At 40.5% G+C, this 17,334-nt stretch overlaps 2 non-coding genes across 2 annotated transcripts; both read left to right on the top strand.

Moving 5' to 3' along the window:
• Positions 1-587: 587 nt before the first annotated feature.
• On the top strand, positions 588-659 carry trnac-aca (transfer RNA cysteine (anticodon ACA)). The gene has a single exon. It is a non-coding gene; the product is annotated as a tRNA-Cys (tRNA).
• Positions 660-2,132: 1,473 nt separating this feature from the next.
• trnat-agu (transfer RNA threonine (anticodon AGU)) lies at positions 2,133-2,206 on the top strand. The gene has a single exon. It is a non-coding gene; the product is annotated as a tRNA-Thr (tRNA).
• The last annotated feature ends 15,128 nt before the right edge of the window (positions 2,207-17,334 follow it).

The following is a 17,334-nucleotide window of genomic DNA, read 5'->3' as shown; positions in this document are numbered from 1 at the left end:
CAAGATGCACCATTGCCCAGAACGTGCATCGGGACAAGGATTAACATCAATTGAAAGTACTCCCAAATAAAAGACTTGACGGAAAAATTGAAAGAGTAGGCAAGTATTAAAAAAACACCATAACTTCAGGGCTTCCAATCTCTTTCTAGGTTCAGGCTTTGTAAAATGACATGATTAATGGAGTCATGCCGCGGTTGTAAGTTCAAGCCTCACCTGGAGCAGCCCAGTTTTCCGTCTTGACAGGTAAACAGTGTTTTGTGTTATTTGCTAAATGGAGAGAGGATTCTGTGTTAATTGTGCTCCTCCTGGGAGAGGTCAAGATGAGAAGTTCACGAGGCTGGTGGTAAATATCCTGTCCAGGAATATCGAGGCTGTAGGGGGTCAGATCTATAGATGTAGTAAACACATCAGTGGAGACGGTGTGTCTGCTCTCTGTGAGAGAGCCGGGCGGAAAGAATAATCTGTGGTCGGGGAAGAAGAGACCCTCGTTGGAAGAGTGGCGCTCCACACAGGAGAGAATGAAAAAAAATATTTTTCAGGGACGCTGATTGTTCTCTTTGGGGGAATTAAAAGCACGTGAGGCGAGCGACCTTGTGGCGCAACGGTAGCGCGTCTGACTACAGATCAGAAAGTTGCATGTTCAAATCACGTTGAGGTCACCTGATGAGTTTGCAGGTGCTGCTGGTGCCGAACTCGGAAATTATGAATCTTATGAAGTAATAGCACAGTACAGAACACCCAGTCAGGAGCTTATTCAGCGAATGAACATGACGAGAGAAAAGGCACACTGCACATTCGTGAAACATCACGTCTGGCTTTAGAGACAGTGACATCAGAGAATGGAAGTTTCAGACTGCTTTTCTTGTTACAGGTTCAAGCAAACCTGAAAGTTAGGGAGTGTTTGGTCACTTTTGTATGAAAAAGTGTCTGAAGCCTGTAATTATAATTTGTCCTTTTTTAATTGTGGTTGAAATCCACTCCCATGTACCAAGTCCTACAGTACATTCATGTTTGCTTAAATGACTAACGCTATTGGACATTAGCTGGTGTTTTTTGTAACGATTTGCTATTTCATGCAGGAAAGAAAGGAAACCAGACCCAACGTTTGCTTTCAGGTGCGGTCTATTTACATAACGGACATCTATTTCTGAGGAGCCTGATTTAAATCACACAACCCCGGTAGAAGTCGAATCGACAATCTAATAAACCGAAATCAGACGCGTTATCCATTAAACCACTAGTCCGTCACGTAAATGAATTGCACCATGGTGAGTTCAGCGCCACTACTAGTAATACCCCACCCCCATTCTTAAATTTCTACGTGAGAAACGTGTTTTCCAAATTTTTATCAGTTTTTAAAAATCATCACTTTTAAGCAGACAAAGCCTTTATGTGTCGCTCTGAATTTCTAATTGATTTATAATTAAAAGAAAATAGTGTTTTGTTCCACAACGGCGTGAAATTATCTCTAGTAGTAAAGCAGACCTTGCTAGGTGAGCATTTACTCCGGTAAATTAGGTCACTTTTCATGTTAACTCACTTCTTCTAAACACAACATTTCCTGGTGCACGTTTTCTCCATGAAAAAAGACATCTTCCCTTACATGATTACTCATTTTTTTTTTCATCAAAGAGTACAGAAAGAAGAAAGAAAGAAAGGAAAAGTGTCGTAAATGAACTCTGTCGCCCGTGGGAGATGTCAAGCACATTGGACATGAAAAGTGCCCGATAAAAGCCATTTCTGTACGTTTCTCTTAGTGTCGGGGCCCGAATGTAAAGGAGGCAACATGCTCAGCCAGCCGACTCAGCTTACTGAACGCAGGTGTCTCCGAGCAGTGTGTCCAAGGGACAGTAAAAGAGGAGAATTCTGCCGGCGTCGTGGCTTAGTTGGTTAAAGCACTTGTCTAGTTAACGGGAAATCCTGGCTCCAAATCCCAGCAGTCCATCGCCTGTGTTGCACTAGACACCCTGTAGATAATCAAAAGCATATTGAGCTCCTTGGTAATGAAATTGGCGGATAAAAGCCATTTCACATCCTTTCTCAACTTGCTCAGTGAGCAGGCTCACCTCACACCGAACGAAGATATAACAGAGCAGCGTGTCCAACTGGCTGAAAAAGGGCAGTGCTTTGCCGGCGCTGTGGCTTAGTTGGTTAAAACGCCTGTCTAGTAAACAGGAGATCCTGGGTTCAAATCACAGCAGTGCCTTACTTCCTGTCTTCGCCCACCATTTATTGTTACAGACAATATGCTTCTTCATTATGTTTAAATGAAGTTTTCATTTCGCTTTTTGCACAACTTGTTTTTCAAGAAATCCACACATTGCGAAAGATAAAATGCTCATCTTTCTTATCAGTGCAAAAGAATTACTGCCAGCTGGCAAGAAAATGACAACGATTTTTTTTTTTACTTTAGCCAAAAATCTGTGAATGTAGAAAAAATACAAAAAATGTCAGTTTCTATGGCACACTCAGTCAGGGTGTCCTTCAGTTAAACACAACGTTGGTAGATCAAACGCACCCATAGACACACTTCGAATTAATCCGATCTAAACATTATCTTCTCTAAATGTGATTGAGTTTCTTGCCACATCCTTAGCCATCTTGATGTTTGCAGAGATTTTCAACTTTTGACACCAGTCAAACTACAAGTAACTAGTGGAGTACCTAAGTCAATATCACCGGGAATGTGAATATAAATGTAAACATCAATATTTCTGCTGTCTCCTGAGAAACACAAGTATAGAGTCAAAACACAATAAATAATGCTAAACAGTTATTCAGTTAACACCCAGATGTGACAAAACACATTTAATACTTACATCCCCTTTAAATATGTATTTCCTTAATATCAGTTCTCTTCCCTCCCCAGGATACCTGCAAATTCACTACAGCATATTAAAAGCTGTGTGTAAGTCTTACATGTGTTCTGAGTAGTATAAAGCGACACCTTTCGTCAAACTTTTGACAGGTACCACTCCCCCTTTTCCAGCCAATGGGAGTCAGTGGTGGTTGGCTGTCCCGCCCCCTTGCCAGCCAATGGCGTGTTGTTATTTGTGCATGTCCCGCCCCCTCAGGAGCCAATGGTGTGTTGTTAAGGGTCGGAACTCCCGCCTTCCCCCCCGGCCAGTCGGTCCGGAGCCGCAGCAGGGTTGTAAGCACACACACACTGACTGCGTAAAGTCTCACGGAAAGAACTCGCAGGACAAACACCATGTGAAATGTGAACCGCTTTATTTCAACAGTAGGTGTTTCAAACACTGAAACAACGCAGCACACATGCGTTACCGGCTCCTGTTTGCATTCAACAATTAAATGTTGGTGCGGAAAATTAGTTCGGTACACGTAACCACCACCCCAACATTGCTGAGAAACATTGAGGCATCTGAAAAAGCATTCATAACCCCCTTCCGCTCCCCATGTCTAAAGCCATGCGAACCACACTGGGAGATCCGATCTAGCAGAGCAAAAACATTTGCCTGCGTAATCAGCGGGATGGTGTTACCACAGGTTCTGTGCAAAACACACTGTATTTTGGAATACACACTATAGGCTTCCCCTACACCCCAGGCTTCCATTTCTGATCTGAAAACATCAGATCTGCAATAATTTCACTCAAGTTCTTGACATACACATCTATCTCTTTAACAAATTTAAGGACATTAGCATTCGACTCTTTGTTTTGCATATCAAGCTTTGTAGAGAGAAGTGTGTAAAGCACTCTTAGTAAGAATTCAGACATATACATTCGAAATTCTTCATTCTTCGGACGATGGCACACCCGGGTCTGTAAAACAGAGTGAAATCTGTATTCACATTTTACATAGATCTTTTTTTTTGCGTCTGTAAAAATAAGAATAGTGTTTCTTTTGCAACGCATCAAAAGTCACATCTACTAATTTTTCATCCAGCTGTTCAAGTATGGTGTGTACATGCTCGTATGGGGAGCGGTCCTCAATTATATTTTTCAGCAACTGTTTTATGCGCCGCTCAGTGTCATTTCTAATGGTGTACGAACCCAGACACCTGGCGGTGTACAGAACAGTCGATAAAATTCAGGCTAAACTGAGAGACTTATAAATTTCTAAAGCGGCAAACGTCACATCTTCAAACCCATCTGTGTAGCCGACAGACAGGCATGTGTGACCCCGCTGCCCAGGATGGTCAATCAAACAGGCCGGGCAGTCATCAACCAGGACCCCCTTTAAACAGTGTTTGAAGATGCAATAAACTACTGCTTTCACAATCTGGGGCATAACATCGGGCTCATTAGGGACATCGTTAGCTAAACCTGGTTGGGCATCAGCTTTATTAACATTTGGCCGAACACACAAGCATAGACACGAAACATTCAGTTGTGCCGGTAGGCTGAAGATTGACCCGTCAACATCCTCTTTATTCTATTAAAGGAAAAAGAAAAGAAAGGCTTAAAAAACTTTTGAGCTAAGGTTTTTCATTAATATTTACCATTTGTAGCGTGGTATCATCACTAGCACCCGGCAGTTCTTCAACATCTGGTACCCCAGCTGAACTCACACCCCCGCCGCTGTCACAGGGTGCAGAGGGTGGGGTCGGGTTTTGCTAAAAAGAAGACCAAGTATTAAAATGACATATGCTAAGCACCGATACAACAATTCTACGATCAGAAAAAAATATTTTAGCCGCCTACCTCTTCACTTTGTAGAGTAGCAGACCCCGTTGTTTCTCCACACAAAGAAGCCATCTCCGCAGCTCCTAACAAGGGGCGGTGTCTGACAGCTCCAAGGACGCGCTGCGACCCTGTCAGTCCGGAGCGTTTAAGAATATGCGCCAATGGTGTAACCACGCCTACATAACACAAGACATTTTTCAATTGGTTGTGATGCTTTAAAACGCATCACAACCAATGTTGTGATGACCCCCCCCTTGTTTTATCGAGATCGAAAAGTATTCACATATCAGTTTATAAGTTTTAAACTTTAAAAGTATTAACACACAATGCAAACACAAATGATGTGTTTGCCCAGAAAAGAAATTTTAAACACGCGGGTTTGGTCTTAAAGTTTTTAAAATAATGTAATAAGACACAGTTTATTTTTAATAACAAATTCGCGACAGCTTTTTCGAAAGTTTGAGATAAATTTCCACACATCGCAAGCGTAAAAGTCTTTAAGGTATTAATAGGCAACAAATGATGGGGTGTTGTTCTTCATACTTTAACGGATTGGTCTTAAAGTTTTAAAATCACGTATTAGAGATAATTTGAGATGTTTTGGAGACGTGCGGTGTGTGTGTGGGGGGGTTAGTTAAAGTGGCTTATGTACATCGAACACACAGAGCCCGTTAAAATCCAACACGCGTTAACCACGGCCAGTGAGTTCAAGGTTGGCCCATATTTTCTGGATGGTTATGCTGTAATTGACGGAGTGCCGACAGCCTTTGAGTTCAACGGTTGCTTTTTTCATGGTTGTAGCGTTTGTTATTGTGAAAACGATTTTAATCTGCTGACAAACACTACTTTTGGCTGGTTGTACAGAAAGACGATGGTTAAAATTAATTTTCTCAAAATGAGAGGTTTTAACGTGCGTGTTTTGTGGGAGCACGAGTTCAGAGACATGCTTGTTGAAAATGGAGACTTGGGTAAATTTCTAACAGCTGCGCAGTTACCAGAGCCTCTGCAACCGCGCGAGTCGCTTTTTCGGGGGAGAACAAATGCTATTTGTTTGCATTACACAGCGCAGCCCGGTGAAAAAATTCATAACTATGATTTCACCAGTCTGTATCCGTTTGTGAACAAAACTAAAAAATACCCACTGGGGCACCCCCGAATAATTTATAACAACTTTGGAGATTTAAAACGGTATTTCGGTTTTAGCGAAGGTGAAAGTTTACCCACCCAGACGTTTATACTTTCCAGTTCTTCTAACCAAAATTGACAAAAAACTGTTTTTCACACTGTGTCGTACGTGTGCTGAAACAAAACAGACCACCCCCTGTGAGCACGGTGATGAAGATAGCGCCTTGACTGGTGTCTGGTGCACCCCTGAATTACAGATGGCCTTAGATCTGGGGTATTGAGTGTGTAAAATTTACGAAATTTGGCATTTCGAAAAGGCCTCACACGATCTTTTTACCGACTATATCAAACTGCATCTGAAAGGGAAACAGGAAGCTTCGGGGTTTCCAGAGGGGTGTACAGATGTCGCAAAACAACAAAGATATATCAGCGAATATTATGAAAAAGAGGGTGTCCGGCTGGACCCCGGCAACATTAAAAAGAATCCGGCCAAAAGACAGCTTTCAAAAATTGCCTTGAACAGTTTGTGGGGGAAGTATGGACAAAAAGACAATTTACCACAGACCACCATTGTGAGAAACCCCGATGAATTGTTCAGGTACTTATTTACGCCATATCATGAGGTGTCAGCCTGCGAGTTTATCAATGAAAACACAGCCTGTGTTACGTGGAAACACTAAACACCACTATACAGGCCATTCAAACACAAACATTTTCATCGCTAGCTTTACAACCGCCTATGCCCGCTTGGAGTTATACAATCTGCTAAATGCTTTGCAAGGCCGCTGTCTGTACCACGACACAGATTCCGTTATCTTTGTGAGCTGGGAGGGTGAGTGGAATCCGGAACTGGGTGACTACTTGGGTGAGCTGACCAGCGAAATCGCTGCTGGACAACACATCACCGAGTTTGTATCAACAGGACCCAAGTCGTACGGGTACAAACTGTCTGGAGGGAAAGCCTGTTTAAAGGTAAAAGGCATTACGCTCAATGTGAACAATTGTGAAAAAGTTAACTTTAAGAGTCTGCGGGACTTGGTTTTTGACTATGGCGTTAACCCTTATGCAGAGTGCCGGGAATTTAAACACATTTCTATTCAACAGCCGATGATCGTGCGTGTTAAAAAGGATTGGCGCATTGAGACCCGGACCTTAAAGAAAACCCAGAAGGTGGTGTATGACAAGCGGGTGCTGCAAGAAAATTTGACATCGTTGCCCTACGGATATTAACACGATGGATGTCAGGTTAAAACACCCTTTTTCATGCATTATGTCCGGACCCTCGAATTGCGGTAAAAGTTATTTTATAAAACAGCTCTTGGAGAACGGTGATACCGTTATGACTCGTAAACCCAAAAACATAGTCTGGTGTTACAGCTGCTGGCAACCTCTATACGCTGAGTTGCTTGTGAAATTTCCATACATTCAGTTTATAGAAGGACTACCGACGTCGTTTTCCGACGACCAGCTACTGCCGCCAGGTAGAGTAAATTTGATTATAGTGGATGATTTGATGGAGTCTGCGTGTGAAAATAATGAGATAGAAAAAGCTTTCACCAAATACGTACACCACCGAAACCTCAGCATCATGTATATCGTCCAAAATGTGTTTTGTCAAGGCCGGAAAAGTAGAACCATCATGTTAAATACAAAGTACATGGTGCTGTTTAAAAACCCTAGAGATAAACTACAGATTACAACCCTGTCCCGGCAGATGTACCCCGGTAAAGCCAAATTTTTTTTGGAAGCGTTCGATGACGCTACTAAAAAACCTTTCGGTTACTTGTTGGTGGATTTAAATGCCGACACCCCAGATGACTATCGCTTGCGAACAGGTCTTTTCCCCCCAGATGTACCCATGGCTTATGTATTTAAAAAATCTAAAAGTCGGTGGTCTCGCAACCACAGATTCAGTCGAAAAAACAAGTTCGGGGCGTCGTCATGTCTTCACGCGTTCGGAGAAACCTGACTCTCTTAAATTTTCTGGTGAAAGCCGCCCCCAAGCAGCGGAAAGCTATTCTCTGCGGGGCTACAAATGATCTTATACAGGCCATAGCTGAAATCGCCTTGAATACCTTGAAAGGGAACATACCGTTATCTGCTAAGCAGTTTGGGACCCTGAAGAGAAAGCGTAAGCTTATAAAGACTTTGAGTCGAAAGGGTCTTTCTCTTAAAACCAGAACCAGTCCAGCGGTTTTATCGGGACCCTACTGAGTATTGCAGTACCATTGATTATGGGGCTTGTACAACGTCAATAATGGAGCACGCTGAAAAATGTACCTGGTACCTCAGAAACAGCTCGATCGACTCTGAGAGCGGTCTGGGGTCGAAAGCGATGTAAGAAAAAGAACAACCCGTCAGTTGGATGATGAAATGAGAGACATTCTTCAGAACTCATATCTGGCCGAATATGAAAAAGTGAAATTGTACAGTGAGGTGTTACAACCGTATTTGACATTAGTACCCAGGGGACTTCCGAAAAAGGGGACTTTTACTGTTGTACTACCGGAAAATGCACCCGCCGAGCTATCACGCACATTAGCACAACTGCCGTCATCGAGCGACGCTGACTTTGGGTATATTTTGGACAACGTGTCTCAGCGGTTCTGGAGAAATTCCGAGATATTATTAAAGACTATGGCCCGCAATGAACCATTAATAGCCTGGAATGAAAAGGGGGAATTTGTGTACAAGGGGGCACCAGTTGAGGGCTCTCACATGATTGGTCTTGTCAGGGCTCTCACGCAGCAGCAAGCAGTTGTGGTCGGTAAGTAGCCAAAAGGTTGGGATGTGTTCATGGAGGCTATGGCAGAAATCAACATGCTGGGCACCTTGCTAGCCAACGCTGATAACCGAGAGCTACTTGAAAAACTCAAGGCTGCCCCATTGGGGTGTGCAGCATCGGTCAAAACGCCCGACCCGGTCTCTAAGATAACCGCAGAAAGGAGATGATCATTAATACCTAGACCCACATGGTTGACTTTGTAACATTTTTTCTGTGGGTATGTGTGTTTGTGATAAATGACTTGAAATGTATATTAAAAAGCGTGAGCAATGTAGTTAAAAATGTTTGTAATAAAATGGCTTGATGTAACATGTATTAAAAAAAGCTTGAGCAATATAACCGCGAATGTATAATAAAAATATTGTATTGATTTTAAATAATATTTTGCGTTCTTTTTTAAATAATAACCACACAGACAATAAAATGTTTCGATTTCATTTTTATTTTAGACGGTCGATTAACATTTATGATGTAATGTAGTGTGCTCTCTGAGGGCACCAGTTCTGTAGGGTTTGGGCATTTACTGGGACAATTATTAATTGTAGCAGTAATCACAAAGTTGATTCTTTTGATGGCTTTAGAATCCAACCATGCGATATAACTCAAACAACGCACACACACAGGTACTAATACGCGAGGATACATTTATTAATACATAGAATATGCATATAAACCTAACAGATCTTATCGAGAGGGTTATCAGAATACAAAAGGTATATATTCAGTCAGTTACAAAGTATTACACATATCAAGAGGACATACGTTCAGTATATCATTCATTTAGACAGGTTCGTAATTGAACTTGGTTAAAACTTCTACATTAGATACTCAAAACAAGTACATAACTCTTAGGAATTAAATTGATATCAACTGGTTGGGATAACAATTGAATTCTCGAGCAGTAATGTAGTGAAGTTGAATACTCATCCAATCTCTGGTGATTCAGATCTCCTGCGGGCACAAAGAAGCAGTTGCAGGCTTGTTGCTGTCCAATCCACGCTCTCTGGCTCGGTGCCAGGCTGTGCTGTGCGGCTTGCGATGGTGCGCTGCTGATGCTCACTGACCGGCTAGTTAGTGTTGGCTCTAACTAGCACAGTTTGTGCACAGGAGAAAAGATGACTGTGGGTCCCAGCAAGTCAGGAAGAGGACCAGTTCGTTCCTGATGAAGAGCTAGTTCTGAATAGTGATTCAGCTGTCCACAGTTCCGACCTGTTCACGAGGCCTGCTGCTGGTGCTAACCTCGGGTGGATCCTCTGGTTACTCTCTGGCAACCTCCCCTCTAGACTCTTAGAACAAAGGAAAGTTCTGGCACTCAGACACACTGGCCGTTCCGTGGTTGTCCTGGCTGAGTCTCAGGATGGTCAGGAGGCGCGCTGTGAGAATGTCCTGCCCTTGGGAGCCTTCTGCTCCTGGGCCGTCCTGCCCTGGAATTCTCCTTTGAATTCCCTTTAGAATTGTCCACAGAATTCTCCAGAAATCCCTCAGGCTCTCTGTGTTGCCTGTTTTTACCTGGAGGAACTTCAGCTCGTTCATTGGCTGAAAGTTCCATGGGCATCAGAGTCCCACGTGGGTTACTCAGCCCTACCAATCCCTGATTGGTTGATCAAGGTGAGATATGAGTCACTTTCTCCTGACACTTAGGAATGCAGTCCAGATGTCCATCTGGCACTCCCTAGACAGACAGGCGCCAATGGATGACCATTGATCATGATGGCCAGGCTTAGCTAAGTGCATCCCCCTTTGGGAGCTGTCCTAGGAAACCTTATCAAAGTACCTTAAATCAGCCTGCATGAATAGTTTCTCTGTGGCTGCACCACAGAGATGAACAGAGATGGGACCATTTGGGAAAGCTCAGAACACTTAATTCTTTCTTATTAATAAGCCTCACCGCTACAATGACATGTTTTAAATTGGTGTAAACACCCGCATAATTGAACATTCCCAGTGGGCAGTGATTCGTCGAATATACGTATATTCTCGTCGAAAATCTGGCTATACGTATATATACGTCGCCGCGACGTATAATCAACGTCGAATTGCAACCGTAAAATCGACGACATTAATAAACACATATATGCACTCTGCACGGTGTACGAAGTAAATTATTTTCGCAGTAATTAATTAATGTATTATATTTATTACTATATTTATTATACATGTGTAAATAAATTAATTACTGCGAAAATAATTTACTTCGTACACTGTGCAGAGTGCCGTATACTCCTAGTTGCGGCACACACGATATATACAGTAAAAAGCCTCAGGCACTGTGTTACATGTGTTTTCGACGTTATATATGCGTTTATTGATGTCGTCGATTTTACGGTTGCAATTCGACGTTGATTACACATCGCGGCAACGTATATATACGTATAGCTATATTTTCGACTAGAATATACGTATATTCGACGAATCACTGCCCACAGCTTGGCATACAAGGGTTTTGCGGAGGGGGTCATGCCACCTGCCTGAAAAAAACAGTAAAATGTTTGAGTGCCTATAGAGTTTCTATTTTTATTTTCTTGAGAAAAGTTGATACCATTTCCTGGACACCCCGTCCCCCATCAGTGCGCGGTGCCCGGGGAAAACTCTGTAGGGGAGTGTCTGAAATTCTGAGGGGGGGGGGTGATATTTTGGTTGAAACGGAGCTGTACGGTGCAGCTACCCAAATGAAATCTCGCAGCTATGCCATTGATTAGTGCTTCATGATAGAAGATAATGACTAGCAATCTGGTATTTGCGATGAAGTTCAGTTTCACATTTTTTGTCACTCTCGTGGTTTGTATTGCCTGGAGCGAAAAGTACCATAAGCATTCATTTTTGCAGCTACATGGAGGTTCTGAATCGTTAAGAAAAAATTGTTGTTAAACCAACAGAAAGCACAGACTGCTATAACTAGTCCTAGTTATATAACGATTTTAAGTATAATGATAAACTACTGCAAGGAATCTGTCCACCTGAGCAAACAGGATCGTAATGTTGATGCTCAATAACGACACTGATATGTGCAGTTCCTAGACGGAGAGCCCTCCTGCACATCAAACAGTCCGAGTGACTGTTAGTGTCAATTAGTGTTGTCTGACCATTGACAAACTACAACTATGTTTTTAGGGCGCAAGTTAAGTAAATCCTTTTGCCCAAAACTGAAGGGGCGACATTCCCCCCTCCCCCCGTGTTGCCAGGCCTTTCCCCATCCTATTCCATAATGTCATTATACTGTATATAATACAACAGTGACCGATCCTTACTAACTGTATGCGTTAAAATTGCACATCAGCACATAGCAGGGGGCACATAGCCGCGATGTATTATCAATGTTGAATTTCAACCATAATATCGACAACATTAATAAACGCATACGTTGAGAAAATATCTAACCCAGCATATTTTCCAGTTATATACCACAATGCATTGCTAGTATTCGTTGGTCGCCATTTTGTCCACGTTTTTCAATCGTAGAAGAAGTCCACGAATATCTCAGCAATCGTCTTTTGACGAGTAAGTATAAATAATAATAATAATACTATCTGAACACATACAGATCTTACTTAATATTATTTTGATTAAAATAGTATGTTAATAAGCAAAAAATGGCACATAAAAATAGTGTGAAGGGGAAGATTACACAAAATCGTTTTGCTGTTTCTCTAATTTGAGAATCAGAAAAAACAGCACATGTTCAACGGGTCATTGAAAATAAGTATGTAACATGTACCATTAACAACGTCAATGCTAAACAACCCTTAATGTTATAGTACCCCATGGATTTGTAAAGTATGTGATGATAATTTTCTCTGATTCTCCTAAAAATATATGGATATTCTTAGAAATTAGAATTGCCTCAGCAAGATAACGATGTGTTTTTATGGGAAAAAAATAATCGCGGTGTTATACTCCTTTCTGTGTGATTTCTGAAATAATGTTATTGTTCTAAATTTAACTAGGCAATGATACACGGGAAATACCTGCGTAGTGTGACCTTTCTTACTCACCCTTTTAAAGTTAACAATGTTTTTATTGCAGTCATTTTGTTCTTTTAATCAAATTAGATTATATAAATGTAAACAGTAGAAAACCTCTGTTAAAATCCCAAAAATAAAACTGAATTGCGGGAAATTACTGAGCGTACGGTACGGTCTAAAACGTGCAACAGTGCTGTATATAATTTATTTACACAGCTTTGCATACAGGGGTTTCGAGAGGGGGTCTTGCCACCTGCCTGAAAAAAATATAATTATATGTTGATTTCTTTGAATGACAATATTTCTATTTTTATTTTCTTAAGAAAAGTTGATACCATTTCCTTTTATATTCCATCGTCCTTACAGTACCTTACATACAACAGTCACTGTTTATTTACTGTTTATTTGCATGTGTTACAATTATCTGTAGGTGCACATCAGCACGCAGGGGGCACACCAAATCAGACTTTATGTCAAAGCACTATTTATCCCGATGGAGGAAGCGACGTGCAGAGCTAAATGCTCTTGCAGAATCCAGCAGTGATGATCAAGATGACAGTTTTCACATAGATGACACCACGGACGAGAATGTGGAACAATCGTCTGGTGATATGGGTGCTTGTGTCAGTGATGACATTACACATCAGGATTCAAATGACTATGGGTACACTGAAGAAGTTATTACTTCTGAAGAAGAAATCTTGAATGAGGTTGAAAAGTCTGACTCTGATGAATCTGATGTAACTGACCCCAGTTCTGAATCTACTGACCTTGTAGATGAGGCACAGACTGACCCAGCAAGGCCAAATCTATCTACCGAACTTGTAGCTTGGTCTGCAAAGCATGGTTGTAAAAGACAGTGTTTCAATGATTTATTGGAGATATTGAGACGTCCAGGACTCTCCTACAAACACCTAATAAAGTGCAAATCAGTGATAAATGCGGTGTTCAGTACATTTACTTTGGATTAAAGAAAGGAATCCTGAAAAACAACTTCTAAAACATTCCAAGAAGGCATGCATTCTGTAGACCTGTGTATCAATGTTGATGGAGTTCCTCTCTTCAAATCTACATCTGTGCAATTTTGGCCTATTTTGTGCTCTTTTCACCAATTCCAGCCTTTCATAATGGCATTATTTTGTGGAGGGTCCAAGCCTGATCCAGTTGATGATTATGTGAGTGACTTTTAAGAGGAGTTAAAGTTACTCACCAATAATGGCATTCACTTTGAAGATAGAGTATTTAATGTTACTGTGAAGGCTTTTATATGTGATGCCCCTGCACACTCATATCTGAAATGCTGCAAAGGACACAATTCGTACTTTGTCTGCAAAAGATGCAAAATTAAAGGGAGCTGGGAGGGAAGAGTTGTTTTCACAGGGGAAGAGGCATGTAATGATCATACAGATGAACAATTCAAGAACTTTGAGTACAAGGAACACCAACAAAGACTTTCTCCCTTAGCTGCTGCTGGAATTGGGTGCATAAGCCAATTCTCCCTTGACTATCTGCATCTAGCTTGTCTTGGTGTTGGCAAAAGAATTCTTATTTTCTTAAAGGAAGGACCAGCTAAATGTCGACTGTCTGTCAGGCAGAGGAAAGAAATTTCTGATAATTTGGAAATTCTTAGCGGAAAGATGCCTGGGGAATTTACTAGACAGCCAAGATCCCTCTCAGAGCTTGACAGATGGAAGGCTACAGAGTTCCGCCAGTTCCTTTTGTATACAGGCCCCATTGTGCTTCGTAATGTTGTATCAAAGGAACTATACACCCATTTTCTGACTCGGACGAAAGAAAGAGAAATGCCTATCTCAACTATGCCCAAAAACTGCTTGATACCTTTGTTGACAATGCTCAGCATTTGTATGGACCAACATTTGTTGTATATAATGTGCACAGTTTGAGATATCTACATCAGGATGTGGTACAATTTAATTATCTGTATTCCCATTTGAAAACTTTTTGTACAGTCCTTGAAGAAACTAGTGCGGAACAGTCATAACCCTATAGCTCAAGTAGTAAAGAGAATGAAGGAGAAGGAAAGAGTTCAGAGCAACTGTGATGCATCTGGTTGACGGATGTATATTTCGTCAAGACAAAAAGACTGTTGTTTCCTGTTGGATAATGAGGACTTTGCATTTGTGAAGGAGAAAAGAGCAGACAGAAGTCTGCTATGTGTTGTTGTACGACAGACTCAGACTTGTAACTTCTTCACTGAACCCTGTGAGTCAAAACTGCTTAATATTGTATATGTTAATAGTCTGGAGGTGCATGCAAGGGAGAAATTCCTCTCTGTAAAAGAGCTGCACAGAAAAGTAGTGTGTCTCCCATATGGTGCTGGTTATGTCCTTTTCCCTCTTCTACATGGCATAGAACTTTGATTCACACAGGATGCTTCTGTCTGCTCTTTTTTCATGGTTAAGTTTAAATTTTAAAGTTTTTGAGGAATTGCAAGTAGTGAATACCATCTAACTACAAATGTATAAATAAAGCAGAATGTTTATTATTGAATTATGTGTTTCATTGAGTATAATCATTATAAGCAAACACAAGTGTAGTAATCAGCACCGCAATCTGAATTAAGACTCAAAATTAAAATGTGTATGTCTGTTTCAGGTGATGTGGACACGTGCTGTTTGGATAGAGCAGGAGGGGGAGGTTGAGGGAGTCCTGCCCTCAAACTGGGTGGATGCCCGAAGAGAGTTTGTGTGGTGGCCGAATGATCCAAAGCAGGCCACAAAACTATACAAAGAGAAGGCCAACCCTAATAAAGATACTTGGGTTACCTTCAAGCTCGTTCAAGTTAAACATACATCAGGTATAGCTTTCTTTGAAAATAAGAGCAAATTCCTGTTAATTATTATAAATTCCGATTGAATATTTACAGTAACTGTCTATGTACATGCATCAGTGCAACAATACCTTTTTCATATTTGATCATATGTAATGTAAATATAATTATTTGTAGACGAGAAATCAGAGTGTGATCACTTTGATTTAACCACCTCTGTTACGGATGCTGAAGACGAGGAGGAGACACCCAATCCAAAACGCAAAAGTAAGAAGCGGGTGTTCTCCGATTACGTTGATGGTATGTAAAAGTAACAATCTCAATAGCTATTGTCATGGAAATATAACTATCAAGGAAGCCACAAGAGAGAGTTCTCACCTGAGTAAGGTCTTTATTTCAATATTGCAATATTGGGAGCCCTGCTGCCACTTCACCAAGTGCAACCAGAGACTCAATTTGTTACAAGCAGTACAGGGTTTTTATAAGACGTTGCGCTGTAAAAAAGTTCAGCACTTGGTCCCTTCTAAAACTTCCCCTTTCTCTAAGAGAAAACAGTTTATATCATAGAGCGAGAGAAGAAAAACAAGATTTGTTATTCAAAGCTTATCAGTTACTTTCAGCTAATTCTAATGACCCAGACAGCATATATTGTTTTGGTACATTGTCTTCTAAACTAACCTAAACAGTGTACTTTGTTGACGAACTGTTTTCTAAAATTCTGCACGTACTGTAGCATAGCAGTTATATCCTTGAAATATTATCTAAAAGCACCAATATATATTTTTTGCAAAGCTCTCTACATTTTTAAGAATGAATTAACTCATTAGATTTCCACTACACTATATTTTTAACCAGTTATTAATATCAACTGATGCCTCATTTAGCTTGTACCTTGTTATTGATTTTTTTACAACCCTTTAAAATAAGTCATTTTGAAAGGTGCTCTGTATGAAAATGTTAAAAATCTTATCAGATTTGTTGATCATGGAAATTGCTAAGAATTTTGGTTAGCTTATTCTATGTTAAACTAATTTTCAGTATTATATTGAAATATGATAATTTTCTATTATATTACAGACTTTGATTCTGATGCTGCTACTCCAAGTAAGTCCATTTCTCTGCCTTTAAAGTTCCCAAAATAAAGGAAATAAATGTATTGTAAAAAGTTACAGATCAAGTTGATTAAATAATTTAATTTGATATGAAATATTTTACTGCCATATCTTTTCTGTTTAGAAAAGAAGAAGCCATTGAAGCTGCCAGTGCCACCCCCAAAACTGAGGTTCTCTCCTAGGAAGAGTGTCTCCCAGACCTCACTCAGCTGTTCAAGTACGCTTAAAGGTAGGTTATTGCAATCAAAGTTAAAATGTTTTCTTAATGTCCTTAGAAGATAACCATCATCAATCATATTTAAAGACAAGTTAACACCATTCTTTATGTTATTGAAGCCCAACCATCAAAGGTGAGAACTTGCCCAAGGAAAAATAACGGTGCTGAGTTCTGGCTTCAACATTCCTGAAGTTATTACTACATTTTTTGCTACATCTAATAACTCTATGAAATTGAGATGAAATTCACAAGTTAATTTTTTTTTATTACGTTTGAGGTTATGTCACTGTACTTTCCTAAGTCTGGAGAACAGTCTACCATAAGCGAATTATATTAAAAGATGATTGGACTGGTGAACATTTTACGTCCATACTTAAATATTAATTTAATCTGCAATATTATATTAACAGCCCAGGTAGTCCAAACTGGGACCTCACCACGCAAAGTTCGAAGCCCTAAGCAAGTTATAATACCAAAGTCTTCAACCGAACCCCAGAGTCACCATGCCTCCTCAGTACTTAGTACATTACTTGTATCATATTAATTAAATTATTAAATTTAAGAATAGTTTATGATCCCTCTGCAAATGATAGATTTGTTAAGTATGAGATTATTGTTAACTTTTAAATTTCTAGTATCAAACCAGGATTGGCCAGATGGCAGAAATGATCCTGGAAGACTGTCAAAAAGTATG

The sequence above is a fragment of the Lepisosteus oculatus genome, chromosome 14 (assembly GCF_040954835.1).
Source record: "Lepisosteus oculatus isolate fLepOcu1 chromosome 14, fLepOcu1.hap2, whole genome shotgun sequence".
NCBI lineage: Eukaryota > Metazoa > Chordata > Actinopteri > Semionotiformes > Lepisosteidae > Lepisosteus > Lepisosteus oculatus.
The sequence above is the reverse complement of the archived record's forward strand: the minus strand, read 5'-3'. Positions and strand labels throughout refer to the sequence as shown.